At 61.4% G+C, this 22779-nt stretch overlaps 8 non-coding genes across 8 annotated transcripts; all 8 read right to left on the bottom strand.

The window, feature by feature from the left end:
* Positions 1 to 13443: 13443 nt before the first annotated feature.
* On the bottom strand, positions 13444 to 13562 carry LOC131494154 (5S ribosomal RNA). The gene has a single exon (XR_009253219.1). It is a non-coding gene; the product is annotated as a 5S ribosomal RNA (ribosomal RNA).
* A 1131-nt stretch (positions 13563 to 14693) lies between these two features.
* On the bottom strand, positions 14694 to 14812 carry LOC131494153 (5S ribosomal RNA). The gene has a single exon (XR_009253218.1). It is a non-coding gene; the product is annotated as a 5S ribosomal RNA (ribosomal RNA).
* A 1135-nt stretch (positions 14813 to 15947) lies between these two features.
* LOC131494152 (5S ribosomal RNA) lies at positions 15948 to 16066 on the bottom strand. Its single transcript, XR_009253217.1, has one exon. It is a non-coding gene; the product is annotated as a 5S ribosomal RNA (ribosomal RNA).
* A 1139-nt stretch (positions 16067 to 17205) lies between these two features.
* LOC131494151 (5S ribosomal RNA) lies at positions 17206 to 17324 on the bottom strand. Its single transcript, XR_009253216.1, has one exon. It is a non-coding gene; the product is annotated as a 5S ribosomal RNA (ribosomal RNA).
* A 1135-nt stretch (positions 17325 to 18459) lies between these two features.
* Positions 18460 to 18578, bottom strand: LOC131494150 (5S ribosomal RNA). Its single transcript, XR_009253215.1, has one exon. It is a non-coding gene; the product is annotated as a 5S ribosomal RNA (ribosomal RNA).
* A 1131-nt stretch (positions 18579 to 19709) lies between these two features.
* LOC131494149 (5S ribosomal RNA) lies at positions 19710 to 19828 on the bottom strand. The gene has a single exon (XR_009253214.1). It is a non-coding gene; the product is annotated as a 5S ribosomal RNA (ribosomal RNA).
* A 1131-nt stretch (positions 19829 to 20959) lies between these two features.
* LOC131494148 (5S ribosomal RNA) lies at positions 20960 to 21078 on the bottom strand. Its single transcript, XR_009253213.1, has one exon. It is a non-coding gene; the product is annotated as a 5S ribosomal RNA (ribosomal RNA).
* Positions 21079 to 22209: 1131 nt separating this feature from the next.
* Positions 22210 to 22328, bottom strand: LOC131494147 (5S ribosomal RNA). Its single transcript, XR_009253212.1, has one exon. It is a non-coding gene; the product is annotated as a 5S ribosomal RNA (ribosomal RNA).
* Positions 22329 to 22779: the final 451 nt, after the last annotated feature.

Genomic DNA, 22779 nt, shown 5'->3' with positions numbered 1-22779 from the left:
CTGGCTTACTCTTATACATGTGAGTAGCCTGTTAATCAACACATCATGAACTAGGAAAGATGAATTCAATTTGAAGCATGTTTGAAGGCATCAAGGAGACCCTGAGGCAGTCACAACTGGAAGGACTGAGACCCCAACAAAAGGGAAGCCCGCTGAGCCAACTCTAATGTTCAGAGTCCTCTCTCTCCCTCAAGACATGTGAGGATTCTGAATTTCCTCAGGGATTGCAGGCAATATACCAACGAGCTGCAAAGGAAACCTAACAGAAAGGCAAGCAGAAAGTCGCAGCGAACCGAGCTCTGGACAGCACAGGGAGGCACAGAAAATGAGCCCGGCACTCGGCAAGCACGCCTGAGAAGCTGACTCTTCCATCATCTCATTGTGCTGTGGAGAAAATAACTGGGCTTTGGGACCTAGCATCAAGGACGGGTCCTCAGAAATACTCCAGCCTCCAAATGGAGATCCTGGAGGTCTACACGGGGGTGGGGGACAGCGTTAGCCCAGCTCACACTGCACCTTACAAAGACTGAGCCCCAGTCTCAACTCACTCACCCCTGAGTGGGCCCAATAACCGCCGCACTCGGGGTGTGTGGGATGAAATGCTGAAGGAATATAAGCACACGAAGAGCCTCTATGCTTCTCCATACAGTCCAGCACAAAAATAAAAACAAAGAAGAAATGAAAAGACAAGATAAGACAAGACAAAAAAAAGACAGAAAAGAAAAGAAAAGAAAAGAAAAGAAAAGAAAAGAAAAGAAAAGAAAAAAATGAAAAGGAAACGAAATGAAGGGAAACGAAAGGAAAGGAAAGGAAAGGAAAGGAAAGGAAAGGAAAGGAAAGGAAAGGCAAGGCAAAGCAAGGCAAGGAAATGAAAGGAAGGCCTGGGTGGCTCAGTTGGGGAAGCATCCCACTTTGGTTCATGTCATGATCTGACGCTTTATGGTTTGAGTCCCACGTCGGGCTCTGTGGTGACAGTGAAGAGCCTGGAGCCTGCTTTGGATTATGTGTCTCCCACTTTGTCTCCCCCTCCCCTGCTCAAGTTTTGTCTCTACCTCTCTCTCCCTCTCTCAAAAGTAAATTATATTAACAAAAAAAATTCTTTTAATAAGAAAAGGAAAGAAACAAACAAGAAAACAAAAAAAGAGAGGCACCTGGATAGCTCAGCCTACTCGTTTAAGTGACCAACACTTGGGTTCGGCTCACGTTTGTGAGTTTGAGCCCTGTGTTGGGCTCTCTACTGACAGAAAAGAGCCTCTCCTCAACAGTGTCTCTCTCTCCCCCGTCCTCTACCCCCACCGCTGCTCTCACTTTCTTTCTCCCTCAAAATAAATAGATAAACATAAAAAAAAAAAAAGTTTTACGTCATATCGACCCAAAGAAGAAAGAAGAGAAACAGACCAAGAGGAGACACATAGACTGGAGTGATTGGATGCAAAAGTCAACTGTCCAAAAACCATTCTTGACAAATGGGAAATTTTCAGAGACTCAAAACAGATTCTCAAACTGCAAATTATCAGAGCTAAAATTAAGATCTCCAGGTGCCTGAGTGGCTCAGTGACTCACTCCAGGTGCCTGAGTGGCTCCAGGTGCCTGAGTGGCTCAGTGGCTCAGCATCTGACTTTAGCTCGGGTCATGATCTCGTGATTCGGGAGTTTGAGCCCTGCGTTGGGCTCCGTATTGACAGTGCAGAGCCTATAGCCTGCTTTGGCATCTATGTCTCCCTCTCTCTCTATTCTTCCCTTACTCCCACTGTCTAGCTCTCCAACATAATTAAAAGACTAAAAAATCTTGTCAATGGCATTAAGAACTCAGTCCGTGGGCTTCACATCAGACTAGACACAGGTGAATAGCCTCAGTGAACTGAAAGATGGGTAGGTAAAAATATATCTAGACCATACACAGAGGAAACGTCAAGAAAATACACAAGCCCAAAAGACACAGAAGATATGGTACAAAGGTCCAATAGGAACCCACAAAGTAGAGGAAACACAGAATGGGTAGTACCACTTCACTACAAAGACAAGAATCAAAACTGATAAAAGAACCATGAGAGTGACTCCACAAGGAACACCTCAGGCAAAAAGATGTTAACAGTCATGAGAGGACAAAGAGACCGCCTTCCATGGGACAACAACAACAACACTACCAGCTGACTCTTCAAGAAAAGCAAATGAAGCCAGATGATGGATTGGCATGTATGAAAGGTGAACTAAAATAGCCACCAACCTGGAAGTCTTTACCTAACAGAAACATTCTTCACAGTGAAGGCAAAGTAAAGATGTTTTTCAGGCAAAACAGAAGCAAAAACAAAAATAAAAACTGAACAACAAACAAAAACAACACACACACACACACACACACTCACACACACAAACCATGACTACACATCAACTACAGACACAAACTAAAATCAATATTAAAGCAGCTTGTTGCAGAAAAGAAATGTAGTCTCTGAAAGAAATATAAAAAAACAAGGCTTGCAGAACAACGTGACAACAGAAAGGGTAACTATGAGAACAAACCTTAACAAGTATTAAGTGCACGAAAGAATGACAACCAGGGGAAAATCCATCTAAAACGTAAAAATATTAGCCAACGAAAGGTGAAGAGGAGTTCACTGTGGTTCAAGTGTCAAAGAAAAGAGCAGGGGCGCCTGGGTAGCTCAGTCAGTTGAGTGTCCGACTTTGACTCAGGTCAAGATCTCACGGTTTGTGAGAAGGAGACCCGCATCAGACTGTGTGCTGATGACTCAGAGCCTGGAGCCTGCTTCAGATTCTGGGTCTCCCTTTCTGCTCTGCCCCTCACCCGATTATATTATGTCTCCCTCAAAAAACAAATAAATCTTAAAACAAAGAAAAGATAAAAGGAGAGAGCAGTGTCAGGGAAGCAGTACAAGTCCTGAATCAGGCAGGGGTCAGTTTAAAATGCACTTGCCTCTAGAAATAGATATATTCCAATTACCTAACAACTCAGTGTACAGATAAAAACTCCCTCCTACTTCTAAAGGAAGGCTAGAGACCAAAAGAACACAGAACAGCTGGGACAAAGAAGAAACTAATAATACGGTACGTGTAAACTAACATATCAGTCATTACATGTGCACAAATACTGCAAGCAAAAGGTTGACTCTCAAATGCGTTAGAAGGAAACTAAGCCTACGCTGGTCACAAAGGTACACCTTAAAACGTAAGATCACAGACAGGTGGAAGTAAAAGATCCCCAGGCAAACCCTACCGAACAGAAAACTGATGTGGCCGCTAGGACCCTCCAATAAAGTAACCTCTATAGCAAAAAGCTCTACTAGAGACAAAGAGGAACATTTCGCGATGGAAGTTCCATCTACCAAGAGAACAAGACTTCTAAACTTGCATATAATAACGCAATCTCAAAATACAGAAAAGTTGACAAACATAGAAAAGGAAAAAGAGCCACATCCATAAGCACGATGGGAGACTTGACGATACATCTCTCAGTATCTGACAGAACTGACGACAACAGAAAACTCAAGGCAGTGTGACGGGGCTGTCCAATATGGGGTCACGTGCTTTACTGCAAGTACTTGAACCGCGCGCGGCTCCTCAAAGTGTGACGTGTGCAAAGTATAAAATGCACACCACATTTTAAAGACAACGTGATAAAAGAGAATGCAAAATCATTCATAATTTTTTCTCACGCCGGCTATACACTGAAATGATATTTTGGATATGCCTGTTAGTTATATTATTAAACTCATTCTCGCCTATTCCTTACTTGGTTTCAAGTGGTTACTAAAATCTGAATTCTGTCATTAACAAACTTCATCTAACCTATAAATAGAGACTACTGCATTCCCCCAATACACATTATTTTCACGTGCCCGAGGAACAGTTCATGAAAACGAACATATGCCAGGCCATTAGGAAAGTCAGCTCATCTCAGAGGACTGAAATACTGCAGGGCATATTGACAGATTGCATTAGATTCACAGTTCAATTCCCCAACAATTTATCATGCCCAAAATGATGGGATGAAGACAGGGAGACTTCCGGTGATGACCAGTCATGGGCGGCTGAGAGAGCACCGTCACCCCTGCCACCACAGGAGGACAGGGAGAAGCAGGCTGTCGATGAACCAGGAAGCTGACTCTCCCCTGACTCGGAATCTGCAGATGCCTTGATCTTGAGAACTTCCCAGTCTCCTCAACTGTAGGAAAGAAGTTTCTGTTTCTTTCTTTTTTTTTATTTTTTTTTCAACTTTTATTTATTTTTGGGACAGAGAGAGACAGAGCATGAACGGGGGAGGGACAGAGAGAGAGGGAGACACAGAATCGGAAACAGGCTCCAGGCTCTGAGCCATCAGCCCAGAGCCTGACGCGGGGCTCGAACTCATGGACCGTGAGATCGTGACCTGGCTGAAGTCGAACGCTTAACCGACTGCGCCACCCAGGCGCCCCAAACAGTTTCTGTTTCTTATTAGGCAGCCAGTCTATGGTATTTTGTTACAACCACCCCAAAACACTGAGACAGATACCTTCATGGAATTAAGCTAGAAATCCACACAAAGAGAACGAGAAAATCCCCCGAAACATCAAGATGTGTTATGCTCCTAAACATTGTGATGAATTAAGAAAAAGATGCCACAATGAAAGTTAGGAAATAGTTTCACATAAAGATAATAAACATTTGGCTTATCAAAACTTGTGAGATCAGGAAAGGTGTGCTTAAAGGGAGACTCATAGCTTTAGAATACATATATCATAGGATAGCTCAGTTGCTTGGTGACCAACTCTTGATTTTGGCTCAGGGTATGATCCCACGGCCACAAGATCGATCCCCAGCCTGGCTCCACACGGAGTGAGGAGCCTGCTCGAGACTCTCTCTCTTTCTCTCTCTCTCTCTCTCTCTCTCTCCCTCTGACCCTCTGCCCTGCTCATGCTCTCCTTCTGAAATGAATCAACACACTAATAAGCAAGTAAATACAATACACATACTGGAAAGGAACAAAGGCTAAAAATCAAATGAAGGATTTAGTTCAAGAACTACCAGATGGGACAGCAAACAATCACCAAGTAGATGGAAAACAAAAGGGCAGAAATCAGTGCTGCAGGAAACAAATAGTAAATGACAGAAATCAAAAAAGCCCAAGTTGGTTCTATGAAAAAGAAACAAAGCACAAAGTACCAATATCAAGAAGTTCTAAAGCAAATATCACACCAGATGCTGCAGATAGGAGGGATATTAGAAACCAGTTGACACTTACTCCTTGGAAAGTTTGGGAGGTCAGAGCAAACTCCTAGAAAACAAAATGCCTTATCTAAATAGACACAAGAAGATATGGGAAATCAGAAAAATCCTATTTCCACTTAAGAAAGGAATCTGCAATGAAAACCCTTCTCACAAGGAAAACCCTACACCAGCTGTTGGCCTAGTACTTCTTCCCAAAAGTAAAGAACACACACAAAAACTCTTCTGGGAAAGCACAAGGAGTGCTTCTTCCTACGTTGTTTTAGGAGGCCAGCACGACCTTAAACCCAAACCCCAGCAAGGACGGCACAAGAGGGTGCAAGGGAACACCCACGTCTCTCTTGAATACACATGCAAGAATCTAAAGCACACTATTTACAAATGGAATCCAGTGCAAAGAGAATGCATAGACATCAGGTTTGGATTAATCTAGAAGGCAAAAGTTGTTTTAAGTTAAACCACAACATTACACAAATCACTTGTCCCCAAAGATGCACAAAACACATTTCAGAAAATTTAGTATTATTATTTCTTTGACGATTGTTAAAAAATCAGAGCAAACTAAAAATAGAGGAGAATTTTCATGTTTTGACACAACTATCTACGAGTGACGCCACGGCAAGTGTCATATGTACTGGTAAAATACTGAACTCTTTGGGGCACCTGAGTGGCTTCTAATCGGTGAAGCGTCTGACTCTTGATTTCAGCTCAGGCCATGATCTCACGGTTCATGACTTCAACCCTGGCATCAGACTCTGTGCTGACAGTGCGGAGTCTGCTTGGGATCCACTCTCTTTCCCCCCTCGCACTCCCCTTCCCATGCATGCTCTCTAAATCAATAAAGAAAGGAAGAAACTTTAAAAATATTAAGTATACAGAAAATTATGAAACCCTTCTCTCTCGTATCTGGAAGGAGACAAGGACACCTACTCTCACCACTTCCCTTCAACACAGTACTGGAGGCCCTAGCCAATCCAAGGCAAGAAACATACAAATGGTTATTGGATAGAAACCAAAGAAACCTACCACAAGGCAACACAGAGAACGTAAGGCAGACACACACTAGAATGTGAAAAGCTCTGCCGTTCACAGATGTATTCCACACATAGAAAGAACTCATTCAAATCAACAAAAACCAAAACACACAACCTAATACAAAGTGGCTTCCAAAAGGCAATTATTTCACAAAAGAAACATGTAACTGGCCAAGACACACACAGGGGCGTGTCCCACGAACACACCATACCTCCCAGCACCTGAGCCCCAGCAACCAGCTAACACACGAGAAGAGGCAATACCAGGCATCGGCCAGCCCTGAGCTCCCGCACGCTGTTGCTCGTGGGGAACAGACACGTGCCACCACTCACGCCCTGCTCTTCCAAGGCTACCCAATACGATGCATGTGGATCTGCAGGCAGCCTCTGCACAAACCGGAGCAGCCACAGCAGAAACAATAAACCGTGCTGTGCTCACACACTGGGCCTTCGACAGCAGGGGAGGACCAACAGAGCCACACAAGGAAAGCAGGTGCATTGAGCACACACAGCGCTCAAGGGTTGGCTCAACATGAGGCGAAGAACAGGCCAAAGCAATCGCTGGTGAAAGTCAAGACCGTGGTTGCCTTTGGGGGACGTTCGGTGGGAGTCAGTAGGAGGTAGGAAGCACGGTAAGGTTCCATTTCTTCATCCAGGTGGTGGTTCCAAGAATGTGTTCGCTGAGTGAAAAATATGGAAGATCAGCTGAAAGTAGTGGCCTAGGATGTTCCAAACGTCCACCGCGTGCCACACAACTAGGCCGCTCTGTGCGGGCAGCTAACCCCCAAGAGAAGCAAGGAAGCCCCACCCATCTGAGTGCGGAGTCAGGAAAGGGCATCCAGAAGCCAGAGGAGCTACCGCCACACCCTAGTCGCCTCCAGCTGTTCCTCTGGGGGAGTCCACAACGCCTTCCTAAACATCATTGGCCACAAGACACTGAATGCAGAAGCAGCTGGAAGAATAAAGATCTTGCACTAAGCCAATGCCAATGCCAATGCCAATGCCACGCTTCTACACAGTGTTGTTCTGAAAACGTACGTATATTTTGCACGAAAGGTATGAGTACATTAATCTGTTCTAATTTATTGTCTTTAAGTGAATTCATCACATCTGAGATGCTCGGATTTGGTTTCGTCTCCTTAATGTTTGTTTTTGAGAGAGAGGCACAGGGCACGTGAGGGGAGGGGCAGAGGGAGAGGGACACAGAGAGTCTGAGACAAGTCCAGGCTGGCAGCTGGCAGCACAGAGCCCCGCATGGGGCTCTAAACCATCAACTGTGAGATCACCACCTGAGCCAGAGTCGGACCCTTAACACAGAGAGCCACCCAGGCGCCCGCTTCAATTCTCGGTTTAACCTCACCACAGTAGAGATCCAGAGACACAACCCCCACACACGAAGGTTCTCTGGGGCCCTCAATAATCCCCTGATGTCCAAGTGTCCCGACACCACCGAGTCTGAGAAACACTGACCCAGGGAACAAAGGACACTCTCCCCTTCTTCTCGTCAACTTCCCAAATTCTATAGGGTTTCGCCAGCTCACCACACTCTCTAGGGCCTGGCCCACAGGACGCAAGGGCCTAAGGCGGCCTTTGTTCGTGGCAGCCGCCTCGGGGGACAGAACGTGTGCAGCCTGTGCAGGGTCAGGGAACGGACAATGCGGGAAGGTCTCCGACAGCCTCTGTGAGGGCGGGCGGCACACTCCTCACACGACAGCCGCGGCTGAGGCGGGCACCCGGAGAACCCCCCAGAAGCCACTACCTGCAGTGAGAAGGGCCCTTACTGCCTGCCGAGCGGTTAAGCCAGCACTGCCACGGGAGGCGCCCCCACGCACACCCCACCGCCACAGAGCAGCCACCACGACTGACTCACGTGAGCCTGCGGGCCTCCACACAGACAGGACGGCCTTCCTCCCGAGGGTGGCCAATTGCTGTCCCCCAAGTGAGCAGAACCAGGGCGCCCCGAGCCACCCGGCCTCTCACGGCTGGCACTGTGGCCTCTGCGGGAGTCCGAGCGGCGCTGGGTCCACCAGAACTCACCTGCCTCAAACAGGAAGGTCTTCGGAGAAACAGGGACCCCAGGGCGACATCCTTGTAGGTGGAAGACTTCTAGCAAGGGAGAAGCCGGATGCTCAGAAGAGCACCTCCCTCGCCCTCCACAGCGCCTGCGGGCTCCTACCGCCTTCAAGAACCCGCCGGCCTCCTGCCCACCTCTCCGCCTGGCAAATGCACTGTGGCGCCAGCACCAAGAACCATGTGTAAGCACCATGTGTGGGCTAGGACCAAGGGAAACCTACTGCAGTGTTTCTCCAGAAAGGGGTGAAAAGTTCCTGGCACTGGCTTTTGTTGTCCTGTCCTTTGAAGCCAGTAGTGACACCTAGTTAACAGATTCTAACTTGCGGCCAACCCTCAGGTATTTGGAGAATGGCTTTGCTGCACCAGTCCTTGAGTGGGCTCGGTCCGGCACGTAGCAGATCCTGAAGAATATTGCCAATGGATGAAGTGTCTGCTCTGCAGGGTGAAGGCATCTGTATCCTCCAGTGTTTCGAGTTAGGCTGATGAACTGATGAAGATTGGGGGTGATGGTGGGGGTGGTCCAGAGCCCAAGACAAAGAAAGATTTCCTGAAGACGTCTTTCATACTAAAAAGGCGATTTTATTAAATGATGGGGACAGAACCTACATGCAAGAAAATCTGCACTGGGGTCCTGACGAGTAACTCATTATTACACACCATCAGGTTGGCAGGGTGTCACGGATAGGCTAAGTCTCTAAGCAGTGTTGGAAGCAAGTTTTCAGCGCCTTGAGGGACTAGGTGTGGCTAGGGAAATGGCCTTCATTACCACATAATAAAACCCAAGTCATGACACCCATTCAATGTATATGGGCGGGTGCATAAGCTTGGAGGAATACTGCCAGCATATGCCTTGGGGCAGTTGAAATAAATGAAGTTGACTGGAATGTTTTCAAGGTTGGGATAATGTTAGGCTTAGGTTGTGTTTTGCCCCTAGCAAAGGGTCATCACCATCACCGAGCAGCTAAGCTCCTAGAGGGATGTCACTCTATCCGTTTCAGGGATTGTCAGTGGGCTATAAGCAGTAAGGGAATTTAATTTTCATTTGCCGTAGCATCACACATTACCATGACAAGCGCTTAAGGCCCTTTTCTCTGTACTTAGGTGGTCAAGACTGTCCAAGGAATAACAATCATATCCCACCCAGGGTGGGAGGAGGGGCTAGCTTGTGCTTTACCCCTCAGCCTGCCTTATGCTCCCTCATCATATCCTCCCTGAAAAATGTCAAATTTGAAACCTTGAAGATGGATGAAGGTGGAAGGTCTCAACTTCTGTAGCTTCTTTGTGCTGAGTAGGGACATAGAGTCGTCGCTATCTATATGGCTCCTTATTGGTCTCTTGGGCAACGTACAGAGGAGTTACAAAAGGCAGTGGCGGCTGGATCCAAGGTGGGCCTTCTTGAGTAGAAAGGCTCATCATTTGGCTTCAATCAAGTGTAGTGATGGAGTCGGGAACAGGCAGGGAGCGTGGGACATCAGGCCGGTGGAGCCTTCCGGGCCCTCCCAGCCGGGTTCTAAGGGACTCCACGGCAGCCTTAGGGCGAGCGAATCCAGCCACCCGGCGCTTCCATCCCGACTGCCCCACCTGGTGCAATCCCACAGCGGAGAGCCCAGCGCCCACGGGGAACATCACCAGCCCGAGCCCGCTGCCCGAGCTGAGCGTCGTGAAATGCCAGGGGCCCTGGGGATGAGGGCTCCAGGGAGGGAAGAGGTCCAGGACCCAGGGAGCCCAGGCCTGTGGCGGAGTCGGAGTCTGGGGTGTCGCTGCCCCGGCCGCCCGCCCGCCCGCCCCCAGGCTCCTGGGTTCTCATATCCACCCACCCAGCCCCCACCCTTCAGCCCTCAGGCGCCAGTCCCTGATCCAGCACTCACCGCTGCCCCCCTCCGTGTGGGTGTGGGTGTGGGTGGTGTGTCAGGAAAGGTGCAAAGCTGGGGTATGGGTTCCAGCCGGTGCAGTGGGATTTGGACGGGTGCAGGGAGCAAGGAGTGTGCCTCTTGTGAATGACCTGGGGTGTGCGGGCCTGGGCGGTGTGGCCTGGCGGGGCCTGGCTAGGCCAGGCTGCTTTGCTGGCCCCGGAGGGGCCGAGGGAGCAGTGGCTGGGGTGTGTTTGGCCCAAGGAGCCGCGCTCCCTGGGGAGAGAGGGACACAGGGTGGGAGTGGCGGGGGCGGCGGGGGCCAAAGGAGAGGTGAAGGAGGCCAAAGGCAAAAGCCTACAGCACTCGGTATTCCCAGGCGGTCACCCATCCAAGTGCTAACCAGGCCCGACCTTGCTTAGCTTCGGAGAGAAGACGGGGTCAATCGCATTCATGCTGGTATGGCCATAGACGCCAGCAGCTGCCGCTGGGTGCCTGAAGAGCCTGCTCCAAGCCTCCCAAGCCCAGCGGTTGCCGCGCTTCCCCCATGCACCTGCCAGCCTGCTTGCCAGCTTGCTTGCCTGCCTGCCTGCCTGCCTCCATCCTCCGCCGCGGGCCCCGGGCGGGTGGCGGAGGCCGCGCAAGAGGACCATGGCAACGCGCTATGGACCAAGACCCGTCGTTCTCCAATCCCGGGACTCTTGCAGGATGCTGCCGGCTTGGCCCCACGCCCGCCACCGCTTCCATCCCGCACCGCACCGCACCGCACCACACCATGATGGGCTGCTCAGTGGGAAGAGGGTGGAAGCGAGCGTGGGGCATCAGGCCGGTCGAGCCTTCGGGGCCCGCCCAGCCGGGTTCTAAGGGCCTCCTCCCCAGCCTTGGGGCCAGCGCATCCAGCCACCCGGCCTTTCCCTCCCGACTGCTCCACCTGGTGCAATCCCACAGCGGAGTGCCCAGCGCCCCCGGGGAACATCACCAGCCCGAGCCCGCTGCCCTAGCTGGGCGTCTTGAAACGACAGGGGCCTGGGGATGAGAGCTCCAGGGAGGGAAGAGGTCCAGTACCCAGGGAGCCCAGGCCTGTGGTGGAGTCGGAGTCTGGGGTGTCGCTGCCCCGGTCGCCCCGCCCGCAGTCTCCTGGGTTCTCTTATCCACCCACCAAGCCCCCACCCTCCAGCCCTCAGGTGCCAGCCCCCGGTCCAGCCCTCACCGCTGCCCCCCTCCAAGCGGGTGCCGGTGTGGGTGGTGTGTCAGGAAAGTTGCAAAGCTGTGGGTGGGTTCCAGCCGATGCAATGGGATTTGGCCGGGTGCGGGGAGCTGGGAGCGGGCCCCTTGTGAAGTGGCCTGGGGTGTGTGGGTCCGGGGTCAGGGTGGGGCGGGGCGGGGCCTGACCAGGCCTGGCTCCTTTCTTGGCCTGGGAGGGGCCTAAGGAGCAGTGGGTGGGGTGTGTTTGGCCCCAGGCACCGCCCTCCCTGGGGAGAGAGGGACACAGGCAGGGAGGGGGGAGATGCGGCAGGAGCCAAAGGAGAGGTGAAGGAAGCCAAAGGCAAAAGCCAATGGCACATGGTAATCCCAGGCGCTCTCCCATCCAAGTTCTAACCAGGCCGACCCCGCTCAGCTTCTGAGAGAAGACAGGGGTCGGTCACATTCATGCACGTATGGCCAAAGACGCCAGCGGCTGCCGCTGGGTGCCTCAAGAGCCTGCTCCACGCCACCCAAGCCCAGCGGTTGCCGAGCTTCCCCATGCACCTGCCAGCCTGCCTGCCAGCCTGCCTGCCTACCTGCCTCCACTCTCCGCCGCGGGTCCCGGGAGGGAGGCGGAGGCCGCGCAAGAGGACCCTGGCAACGCTCTGTGGCCCAAGCCCCGTCGTTCTCCAATCCCGGGACTCTTGCAGGATGCTGCCTGCTTGGACCAACGCTAGCCAACGCTTCCATCCCGCACCGCACAACACCGCCCCTCGCAGCCCGTACCACAACGCACCGCACCACACCACGATGGGCTGCGCAGTGGGAAGAGGGTGGAGGCAAGCGTGGGTCATCAGGCCGGTCGAGCCTTCCAGGCCCGCCCAGCCGGGTTGTAAGGGCTTCCTCCGCAGCCTTGGGGCCAGCGCATCCAGCCACCTGGCCTTTCCCTCCGGACTGCTCCACCTGGTGCAATCCCACAGCCGAGTGCCCAGCGCCTCTGGGGATCATCACCAGCCCGAGCCCGCTGCCCTAGCTGGGCGTCGTGAAACGCCAGCGGCATGGGGATGATGGCTCCAGGGAGGAAAGAGGTCCAGGACCCAGGGAGCACAGGCCTGTGGGGGAGTAGGAGTCTGGGGTGTCGCTGCCCCAGCCGCCGGGCCGCCGGCCCGCAGTCGCCTGGGTTCTCATATCCACCCAACCAGCACCCACCCTCAAGCCTTCAGGTGCCAGCCCCCGGTCCCGCCGTCGGGCTACTCACTGGCAAGAGGGTGGAAGCGAGCGTGGGGCATCCAGCCGGCCGAGCCTTCCGGGGCCCACCCCGCCGGGGTGTCGGCGCTTCCTCCCCAGCCCCAAGGCGAGCACAGCCAGCCACCCAGCCTTCCCCTCCCTTCTGCTCCACATGGTGCATACCCACCCCGGAGGCTCCAGCGCCCCCAGTGAACATCAACAGCCCGAGCCCGCTGCCCTAGCGGGGCCTCGCGAAATCCCAGGGGCCCTGCCTGGGGATGAGGGCTCGAGGGAGGGGACAGGTCCAGGACCCAGGGAGCCCAGGCGTGTGGGGGAGTGGGAGTCTGGGGTCTCGCGCCCCGCCCGCCCGCTCCTGGGTTCTCGTATCCACCCAACCAGCCCCCACCCTCCAGTCCCCGGGCGCCAACCTTCGGTCCCGCCCTCACCGCACACCCCCCCACCCGTCCGTGCGGGTGCGGGTGCCGGTGTGGGTGGTGTCTCAGGAAAGGTGCAAAGCTGGGACGTGGCTTCCAGCCGGTGCAGTGGGATCTGGCCGGGTGCGGGGAGCGGGGAGCGTGCCCCTCGTGAAGTGCCGGGTGGGGGGGGAGGGGGGGGGTTGTGTGCGGGCTTGGGGTGCGTGGCGGGGCGGGGCGGGGCGGGGCCGGGCCAGGCCAGGCCAGGCCAGGCTGCTTTGCTGGCCCGGGAGGGGCAGAGGGATCCGTGGCTGGGATGTGTTTGGCCCCAGCAGCCGCGCTCCCTGGGGAGAGAGGGACCCAGGGAGGGAGGGGGGAGGGGCGGCGGGCGCCAAAGGAGAGGTCAAGGAGGCCAAAGGCCAAAGGCCAAAAGCGAAAAAGCCTACAGCACCCGGTATTCCCAGGCGGTCTCCCATCCAAGTACTAACCAGGCCCGACCCTGCTTAGCTTCCGAGATCAGACGAGATCGGGCGCGTTCAGGGTGGTATGGCCGTAGACGCGGGCGGCTGGCGCTGGGCGCCTCAAGAGCCTGCTCCACGCGTCCCCAGCCCAGCGGGTGCGGCGCTTCACCCGTGCACGCGCCTGCCTGCCTGCCTGCCTGCCTGCCGCCGCCCTCCGCCGCGGGCCCCGGGCGGGTGGCGGAGGCCGCGCAAGAGGACCCTGGCAAGGCGCTGAGGCGCAAGCCCCGGCGTTCTCCGATCCCGGGACTCTTGCAGGCCGCTCCCGGCTTGGCCCCACGCCCGCCTCCGCTTCCATCCGGCACCGCACCGGACCGCACGTCACCGCACCAGGTCGGGCTACTCACTGGCAAGAGGGTGGAAGCGAGCGTGGGGCATCCGGCCGGCCGTGCCTTCCGGGGCCCGCCCCCGCCGGGGTGTCGGCGCCTCCTCCCCAGCCCCAGGGCGAGCGCAGCCAGCCACCCGGCCTTCTCCTCCCGTCTGCCCCACCTGGTGCATACCCACCCCGGAGGCGCCAGCGCCCCCAGTGAACATCAACAGCCCGAGCCCGCTGCCCTAGCGGGGCCTCGCGAAATGCCAGGGACCCTGCCTGGGGATGAGGGCTCGAGGGAGGGGAGAGGTCCAGGACCCAGGGAGCCCAGGCGTGTGGCGGAGTGGGAGTCTGGGGTCTCGCGGCCCCGCCCGCCCGCTCCTGGTTCTCGCATCCACCCACCCAGCCCCCACCCTCCAGTCCCCGGGCGCCAGCCTCCGGTCCCGCCCTCACCGCACACCCCCCCACCCGTCCGTGCGGGTGCGGGTGCCGGTGTGGGTGGTGTCTCAGGAAAGGTGCAAAGCTGGGACGTGGCTTCCAGCCGGTGCAGTGGGATCTGGCCGGGTGCGGGGAGCGGGGAGCGGGGAGCGTGCCCCTCGTGAAGTGCCGGGTGGGGGGGGAGGGGGGGGGTTGTGTGCGGGCTTGGGGTGCGTGGCGGGGCGGGGCGGGGCGGGGCCGGGCCAGGCCAGGCCAGGCTGCTTTGCTGGCCCGGGAGGGGCAGAGGGATCCGTGGCTGGGATGTGTTTGGCCCCAGCAGCCGCGCTCCCTGGGGAGAGAGGGACCCAGGGAGGGAGGGGGGAGGGGCGGCGGGCGCCAAAGGAGAGGTCAAGGAGGCCAAAGGCCAAAGGCCAAAAGCGAAAAAGCCTACAGCACCCGGTATTCCCAGGCGGTCTCCCATCCAAGTACTAACCAGGCCCGACCCTGCTTAGCTTCCGAGATCAGACGAGATCGGGCGCGTTCAGGGTGGTATGGCCGTAGACGCGGGCGGCTGGCGCTGGGCGCCTCAAGAGCCTGCTCCACGCGTCCCCAGCCCAGCGGGTGCGGCGCTTCACCCGTGCACGCGCCTGCCTGCCTGCCTGCCTGCCTGCCGCCGCCCTCCGCCGCGGGCCCCGGGCGGGTGGCGGAGGCCGCGCAAGAGGACCCTGGCAAGGCGCTGAGGCGCAAGCCCCGGCGTTCTCCGATCCCGGGACTCTTGCAGGCCGCTCCCGGCTTGGCCCCACGCCCGCCTCCGCTTCCATCCGGCACCGCACCGGACCGCACGTCACCGCACCAGGTCGGGCTACTCACTGGCAAGAGGGTGGAAGCGAGCGTGGGGCATCCGGCCGGCCGTGCCTTCCGGGGCCCGCCCCCGCCGGGGTGTCGGCGCCTCCTCCCCAGCCCCAGGGCGAGCGCAGCCAGCCACCCGGCCTTCTCCTCCCGTCTGCCCCACCTGGTGCATACCCACCCCGGAGGCGCCAGCGCCCCCAGTGAACATCAACAGCCCGAGCCCGCTGCCCTAGCGGGGCCTCGCGAAATGCCAGGGACCCTGCCTGGGGATGAGGGCTCGAGGGAGGGGAGAGGTCCAGGACCCAGGGAGCCCAGGCGTGTGGCGGAGTGGGAGTCTGGGGTCTCGCGGCCCCGCCCGCCCGCTCCTGGTTCTCGCATCCACCCACCCAGCCCCCACCCTCCAGTCCCCGGGCGCCAGCCTCCGGTCCCGCCCTCACCGCACACCCCCCCACCCGTCCGTGCGGGTGCGGGTGCCGGTGTGGGTGGTGTCTCAGGAAAGGTGCAAAGCTGGGACGTGGCTTCCAGCCGGTGCAGTGGGATCTGGCCGGGTGCGGGGAGCGGGGAGCGGGGAGCGTGCCTGCCCCTCGTGAAGTGCCGGGTGGGGGGGGAGGGGGGGGGTTGTGTGCGGGCTTGGGGTGCGTGGCGGGGCGGGGCGGGGCGGGGCCGGGCCAGGCCAGGCCAGGCTGCTTTGCTGGCCCGGGAGGGGCAGAGGGATCCGTGGCTGGGATGTGTTTGGCCCCAGCAGCCGCGCTCCCTGGGGAGAGAGGGACCCAGGGAGGGAGGGGGGAGGGGCGGCGGGCGCCAAAGGAGAGGTCAAGGAGGCCAAAGGCCAAAGGCCAAAAGCGAAAAAGCCTACAGCACCCGGTATTCCCAGGCGGTCTCCCATCCAAGTACTAACCAGGCCCGACCCTGCTTAGCTTCCGAGATCAGACGAGATCGGGCGCGTTCAGGGTGGTATGGCCGTAGACGCGGGCGGCTGGCGCTGGGCGCCTCAAGAGCCTGCTCCACGCGTCCCCAGCCCAGCGGGTGCGGCGCTTCACCCGTGCACGCGCCTGCCTGCCTGCCTGCCTGCCTGCCTGCCGCCGCCCTCCGCCGCGGGCCCCGGGCGGGTGGCGGAGGCCGCGCAAGAGGACCCTGGCAAGGCGCTGAGGCGCAAGCCCCGGCGTTCTCCGATCCCGGGACTCTTGCAGGCCGCTCCCGGCTTGGCCCCACGCCCGCCTCCGCTTCCATCCGGCACCGCACCGGACCGCACGTCACCGCACCAGGTCGGGCTACTCACTGGCAAGAGGGTGGAAGCGAGCGTGGGGCATCCGGCCGGCCGTGCCTTCCGGGGCCCGCCCCCGCCGGGGTGTCGGCGCCTCCTCCCCAGCCCCAGGGCGAGCGCAGCCAGCCACCCGGCCTTCTCCTCCCGTCTGCCCCACCTGGTGCATACCCACCCCGGAGGCGCCAGCGCCCCCAGTGAACATCAACAGCCCGAGCCCGCTGCCCTAGCGGGGCCTCGCGAAATGCCAGGGACCCTGCCTGGGGATGAGGGCTCGAGGGAGGGGAGAGGTCCAGGACCCAGGGAGCCCAGGCGTGTGGCGGAGTGGGAGTCTGGGGTCTCGCGGCCCCGCCCGCCCGCTCCTGGTTCTCGCATCCACCCACCCAGCCCCCACCCTCCAGTCCCCGGGCGCCAGCCTCCGGTCCCGCCCTCACCGCACACCCCCCCACCCGTCCGTGCGGGTGCGGGTGCCGGTGTGGGTGGTGTCTCAGGAAAGGTGCAAAGCTGGGACGTGGCTTCCAGCCGGTGCAGTGGGATCTGGCCGGGTGCGGGGAGCGGGGAGCGGGGAGCGTGCCTGCCCCTCGTGAAGTGCCGGGTGGGGGGGGAGGGGGGGGGTTGTGTGCGGGCTTGGGGTGCGTGGCGGGGCGGGGCGGGGCGGGGCCGGGCCAGGCCAGGCCAGGCTGCTTTGCTGGCCCGGGAGGGGCAGAGGGATCCGTGGCTGGGATGTGTTTGGCCCCAGCAGCCGCGCTCCCTGGGGAGAGAGGGACCCAGGGAGGGAGGGGGGAGGGGCGGCGGGCGCCAAAGGAGAGGTCAAGGAGGCCAAAGGCCAAAGGCCAAAAGCGAAAAAGCCTACAGCACCCGGTATTCCCAGGCGGTCTCCCATCCAAGTACTAACCAGGCCCGACCCTGCTTAGCTTCCGAGATCAGACGAGATCGGGCGCGTTCAGGGTGGTATGGCCGTAGACGCGGGCGGCTGGCGCTGGGCGCCTCAAGAGCCTGCTCCACGCGTCCCCAGCCCAGCGGGTGCGGCGCTTCACCCGTGCACGCGCCTGCCTGCCTGCCTGCCTGCCTGCCGCCGCCCTCCGCCGCGGGCCCCGGGCGGGTGGCGGAGGCCGCGCAAGAGGACCCTGGCAAGGCGCTGAGGCGCAAGCCCCGGCGTTCTCCGATCCCGGGACTCTTGCAGGCCGCTCCCGGCTTGGCCCCACGCCCGCCTCCGCTTCCATCCGGCACCGCACCGGACCGCACGTCACCGCACCAGGTCGGGCTACTCACTGGCAAGAGGGTGGAAGCGAGCGTGGGGCATCCGGCCGGCCGTGCCTTCCGGGGCCCGCCCCCGCCGGGGTGTCGGCGCCTCCTCCCCAGCCCCAGGGCGAGCGCAGCCAGCCACCCGGCCTTCTCCTCCCGTCTGCCCCACCTGGTGCATACCCACCCCGGAGGCGCCAGCGCCCCCAGTGAACATCAACAGCCCGAGCCCGCTGCCCTAGCGGGGCCTCGCGAAATGCCAGGGACCCTGCCTGGGGATGAGGGCTCGAGGGAGGGGAGAGGTCCAGGACCCAGGGAGCCCAGGCGTGTGGCGGAGTGGGAGTCTGGGGTCTCGCGGCCCCGCCCGCCCGCTCCTGGTTCTCGCATCCACCCACCCAGCCCCCACCCTCCAGTCCCCGGGCGCCAGCCTCCGGTCCCGCCCTCACCGCACACCCCCCCACCCGTCCGTGCGGGTGCGGGTGCCGGTGTGGGTGGTGTCTCAGGAAAGGTGCAAAGCTGGGACGTGGCTTCCAGCCGGTGCAGTGGGATCTGGCCGGGTGCGGGGAGCGGGGAGCGGGGAGCGTGCCTGCCCCTCGTGAAGTGCCGGGTGGGGGGGGAGGGGGGGGGTTGTGTGCGGGCTTGGGGTGCGTGGCGGGGCGGGGCGGGGCGGGGCCGGGCCAGGCCAGGCCAGGCTGCTTTGCTGGCCCGGGAGGGGCAGAGGGATCCGTGGCTGGGATGTGTTTGGCCCCAGCAGCCGCGCTCCCTGGGGAGAGAGGGACCCAGGGAGGGAGGGGGGAGGGGCGGCGGGCGCCAAAGGAGAGGTCAAGGAGGCCAAAGGCCAAAGGCCAAAAGCGAAAAAGCCTACAGCACCCGGTATTCCCAGGCGGTCTCCCATCCAAGTACTAACCAGGCCCGACCCTGCTTAGCTTCCGAGATCAGACGAGATCGGGCGCGTTCAGGGTGGTATGGCCGTAGACGCGGGCGGCTGGCGCTGGGCGCCTCAAGAGCCTGCTCCACGCGTCCCCAGCCCAGCGGGTGCGGCGCTTCACCCGTGCACGCGCCTGCCTGCCTGCCTGCCTGCCTGCCGCCGCCCTCCGCCGCGGGCCCCGGGCGGGTGGCGGAGGCCGCGCAAGAGGACCCTGGCAAGGCGCTGAGGCGCAAGCCCCGGCGTTCTCCGATCCCGGGACTCTTGCAGGCCGCTCCCGGCTTGGCCCCACGCCCGCCTCCGCTTCCATCCGGCACCGCACCGGACCGCACGTCACCGCACCAGGTCGGGCTACTCACTGGCAAGAGGGTGGAAGCGAGCGTGGGGCATCCGGCCGGCCGTGCCTTCCGGGGCCCGCCCCCGCCGGGGTGTCGGCGCCTCCTCCCCAGCCCCAGGGCGAGCGCAGCCAGCCACCCGGCCTTCTCCTCCCGTCTGCCCCACCTGGTGCATACCCACCCCGGAGGCGCCAGCGCCCCCAGTGAACATCAACAGCCCGAGCCCGCTGCCCTAGCGGGGCCTCGCGAAATGCCAGGGACCCTGCCTGGGGATGAGGGCTCGAGGGAGGGGAGAGGTCCAGGACCCAGGGAGCCCAGGCGTGTGGCGGAGTGGGAGTCTGGGGTCTCGCGGCCCCGCCCGCCCGCTCCTGGTTCTCGCATCCACCCACCCAGCCCCCACCCTCCAGTCCCCGGGCGCCAGCCTCCGGTCCCGCCCTCACCGCACACCCCCCCACCCGTCCGTGCGGGTGCGGGTGCCGGTGTGGGTGGTGTCTCAGGAAAGGTGCAAAGCTGGGACGTGGCTTCCAGCCGGTGCAGTGGGATCTGGCCGGGTGCGGGGAGCGGGGAGCGGGGAGCGTGCCCCTCGTGAAGTGCCGGGTGGGGGGGGAGGGGGGGGGTTGTGTGCGGGCTTGGGGTGCGTGGCGGGGCGGGGCGGGGCGGGGCCGGGCCAGGCCAGGCCAGGCTGCTTTGCTGGCCCGGGAGGGGCAGAGGGATCCGTGGCTGGGATGTGTTTGGCCCCAGCAGCCGCGCTCCCTGGGGAGAGAGGGACCCAGGGAGGGAGGGGGGAGGGGCGGCGGGCGCCAAAGGAGAGGTCAAGGAGGCCAAAGGCCAAAGGCCAAAAGCGAAAAAGCCTACAGCACCCGGTATTCCCAGGCGGTCTCCCATCCAAGTACTAACCAGGCCCGACCCTGCTTAGCTTCCGAGATCAGACGAGATCGGGCGCGTTCAGGGTGGTATGGCCGTAGACGCGGGCGGCTGGCGCTGGGCGCCTCAAGAGCCTGCTCCACGCGTCCCCAGCCCAGCGGGTGCGGCGCTTCACCCGTGCACGCGCCTGCCTGCCTGCCTGCCTGCCTGCCGCCGCCCTCCGCCGCGGGCCCCGGGCGGGTGGCGGAGGCCGCGCAAGAGGACCCTGGCAAGGCGCTGAGGCGCAAGCCCCGGCGTTCTCCGATCCCGGGACTCTTGCAGGCCGCTCCCGGCTTGGCCCCACGCCCGCCTCCGCTTCCATCCGGCACCGCACCGGACCGCACGTCACCGCACCAGGTCGGGCTACTCACTGGCAAGAGGGTGGAAGCGAGCGTGGGGCATCCGGCCGGCCGTGCCTTCCGGGGCCCGCCCCCGCCGGGGTGTCGGCGCCTCCTCCCCAGCCCCAGGGCGAGCGCAGCCAGCCACCCGGCCTTCTCCTCCCGTCTGCCCCACCTGGTGCATACCCACCCCGGAGGCGCCAGCGCCCCCAGTGAACATCAACAGCCCGAGCCCGCTGCCCTAGCGGGGCCTCGCGAAATGCCAGGGACCCTGCCTGGGGATGAGGGCTCGAGGGAGGGGAGAGGTCCAGGACCCAGGGAGCCCAGGCGTGTGGCGGAGTGGGAGTCTGGGGTCTCGCGGCCCCGCCCGCCCGCTCCTGGTTCTCGCATCCACCCACCCAGCCCCCACCCTCCAGTCCCCGGGCGCCAGCCTCCGGTCCCGCCCTCACCGCACACCCCCCCACCCGTCCGTGCGGGTGCGGGTGCCGGTGTGGGTGGTGTCTCAGGAAAGGTGCAAAGCTGGGACGTGGCTTCCAGCCGGTGCAGTGGGATCTGGCCGGGTGCGGGGAGCGGGGAGCGGGGAGCGTGCCCCTCGTGAAGTGCCGGGTGGGGGGGGAGGGGGGGGGTTGTGTGCGGGCTTGGGGTGCGTGGCGGGGCGGGGCGGGGCGGGGCCGGGCCAGGCCAGGCCAGGCTGCTTTGCTGGCCCGGGAGGGGCAGAGGGATCCGTGGCTGGGATGTGTTTGGCCCCAGCAGCCGCGCTCCCTGGAGAGAGAGGGACCCAGGGAGGGAGGGGGGAGGGGCGGCGGGCGCCAAAGGAGAGGTCAAGGAGGCCAAAGGCCAAAGGCCAAAAGCGAAAAAGCCTACAGCACCCGGTATTCCCAGGCGGTCTCCCATCCAAGTACTAACCAGGCCCGACCCTGCTTAGCTTCCGAGATCAGACGAGATCGGGCGCGTTCAGGGTGGTATGGCCGTAGACGCGGGCGGCTGGCGCTGGGCGCCTCAAGAGCCTGCTCCACGCGTCCCCAGCCCAGCGGGTGCGGCGCTTCACCCGTGCACGCGCCTGCCTGCCTGCCTGCCTGCCTGCCGCCGCCCTCCGCCGCGGGCCCCGGGCGGGTGGCGGAGGCCGCGCAAGAGGACCCTGGCAAGGCGCTGAGGCGCAAGCCCCGGCGTTCTCCGATCCCGGGACTCTTGCAGGCCGCTCCCGGCTTGGCCCCACGCCCGCCTCCGCTTCCATCCGGCACCGCACCGGACCGCACGTCACCGCACCAGGTCGGGCTACTCACTGGCAAGAGGGTGGAAGCGAGCGTGGGGCATCCGGCCGGCCGTGCCTTCCGGGGCCCGCCCCCGCCGGGGTGTCGGCGCCTCCTCCCCAGCCCCAGGGCGAGCGCAGCCAGCCACCCGGCCTTCTCCTCCCGTCTGCCCCACCTGGTGCATACCCACCCCGGAGGCGCCAGCGCCCCCAGTGAACATCAACAGCCCGAGCCCGCTGCCCTAGCGGGGCCTCGCGAAATGCCAGGGACCCTGCCTGGGGATGAGGGCTCGAGGGAGGGGAGAGGTCCAGGACCCAGGGAGCCCAGGCGTGTGGCGGAGTGGGAGTCTGGGGTCTCGCGGCCCCGCCCGCCCGCTCCTGGTTCTCGCATCCACCCACCCAGCCCCCACCCTCCAGTCCCCGGGCGCCAGCCTCCGGTCCCGCCCTCACCGCACACCCCCCCACCCGTCCGTGCGGGTGCGGGTGCCGGTGTGGGTGGTGTCTCAGGAAAGGTGCAAAGCTGGGACGTGGCTTCCAGCCGGTGCAGTGGGATCTGGCCGGGTGCGGGGAGCGGGGAGCGGGGAGCGTGCCCCTCGTGAAGTGCCGGGTGGGGGGGGAGGGGGGGGGTTGTGTGCGGGCTTGGGGTGCGTGGCGGGGCGGGGCGGGGCGGGGCCGGGCCAGGCCAGGCCAGGCTGCTTTGCTGGCCCGGGAGGGGCAGAGGGATCCGTGGCTGGGATGTGTTTGGCCCCAGCAGCCGCGCTCCCTGGGGAGAGAGGGACCCAGGGAGGGAGGGGGGAGGGGCGGCGGGCGCCAAAGGAGAGGTCAAGGAGGCCAAAGGCCAAAGGCCAAAAGCGAAAAAGCCTACAGCACCCGGTATTCCCAGGCGGTCTCCCATCCAAGTACTAACCAGGCCCGACCCTGCTTAGCTTCCGAGATCAGACGAGATCGGGCGCGTTCAGGGTGGTATGGCCGTAGACGCGGGCGGCTGGCGCTGGGCGCCTCAAGAGCCTGCTCCACGCGTCCCCAGCCCAGCGGGTGCGGCGCTTCACCCGTGCACGCGCCTGCCTGCCTGCCTGCCTGCCTGCCTGCCGCCGCCCTCCGCCGCGGGCCCCGGGCGGGTGGCGGAGGCCGCGCAAGAGGACCCTGGCAAGGCGCTGAGGCGCAAGCCCCGGCGTTCTCCGATCCCGGGACTCTTGCAGGCCGCTCCCGGCTTGGCCCCACGCCCGCCTCCGCTTCCATCCGGCACCGCACCGGACCGCACGTCACCGCACCAGGTCGGGCTACTCACTGGCAAGAGGGTGGAAGCGAGCGTGGGGCATCCGGCCGGCCGTGCCTTCCGGGGCCCGCCCCCGCCGGGGTGTCGGCGCCTCCTCCCCAGCCCCAGGGCGAGCGCAGCCAGCCACCCGGCCTTCTCCTCCCGTCTGCCCC

The sequence above is a fragment of the Neofelis nebulosa genome, chromosome 13 (genome assembly GCF_028018385.1).
Source record: "Neofelis nebulosa isolate mNeoNeb1 chromosome 13, mNeoNeb1.pri, whole genome shotgun sequence".
NCBI classification, from domain to species: Eukaryota; Metazoa; Chordata; class Mammalia; order Carnivora; family Felidae; genus Neofelis; species Neofelis nebulosa.
The sequence above is the reverse complement of the archived record's forward strand: the minus strand, read 5'-3'. Positions and strand labels throughout refer to the sequence as shown.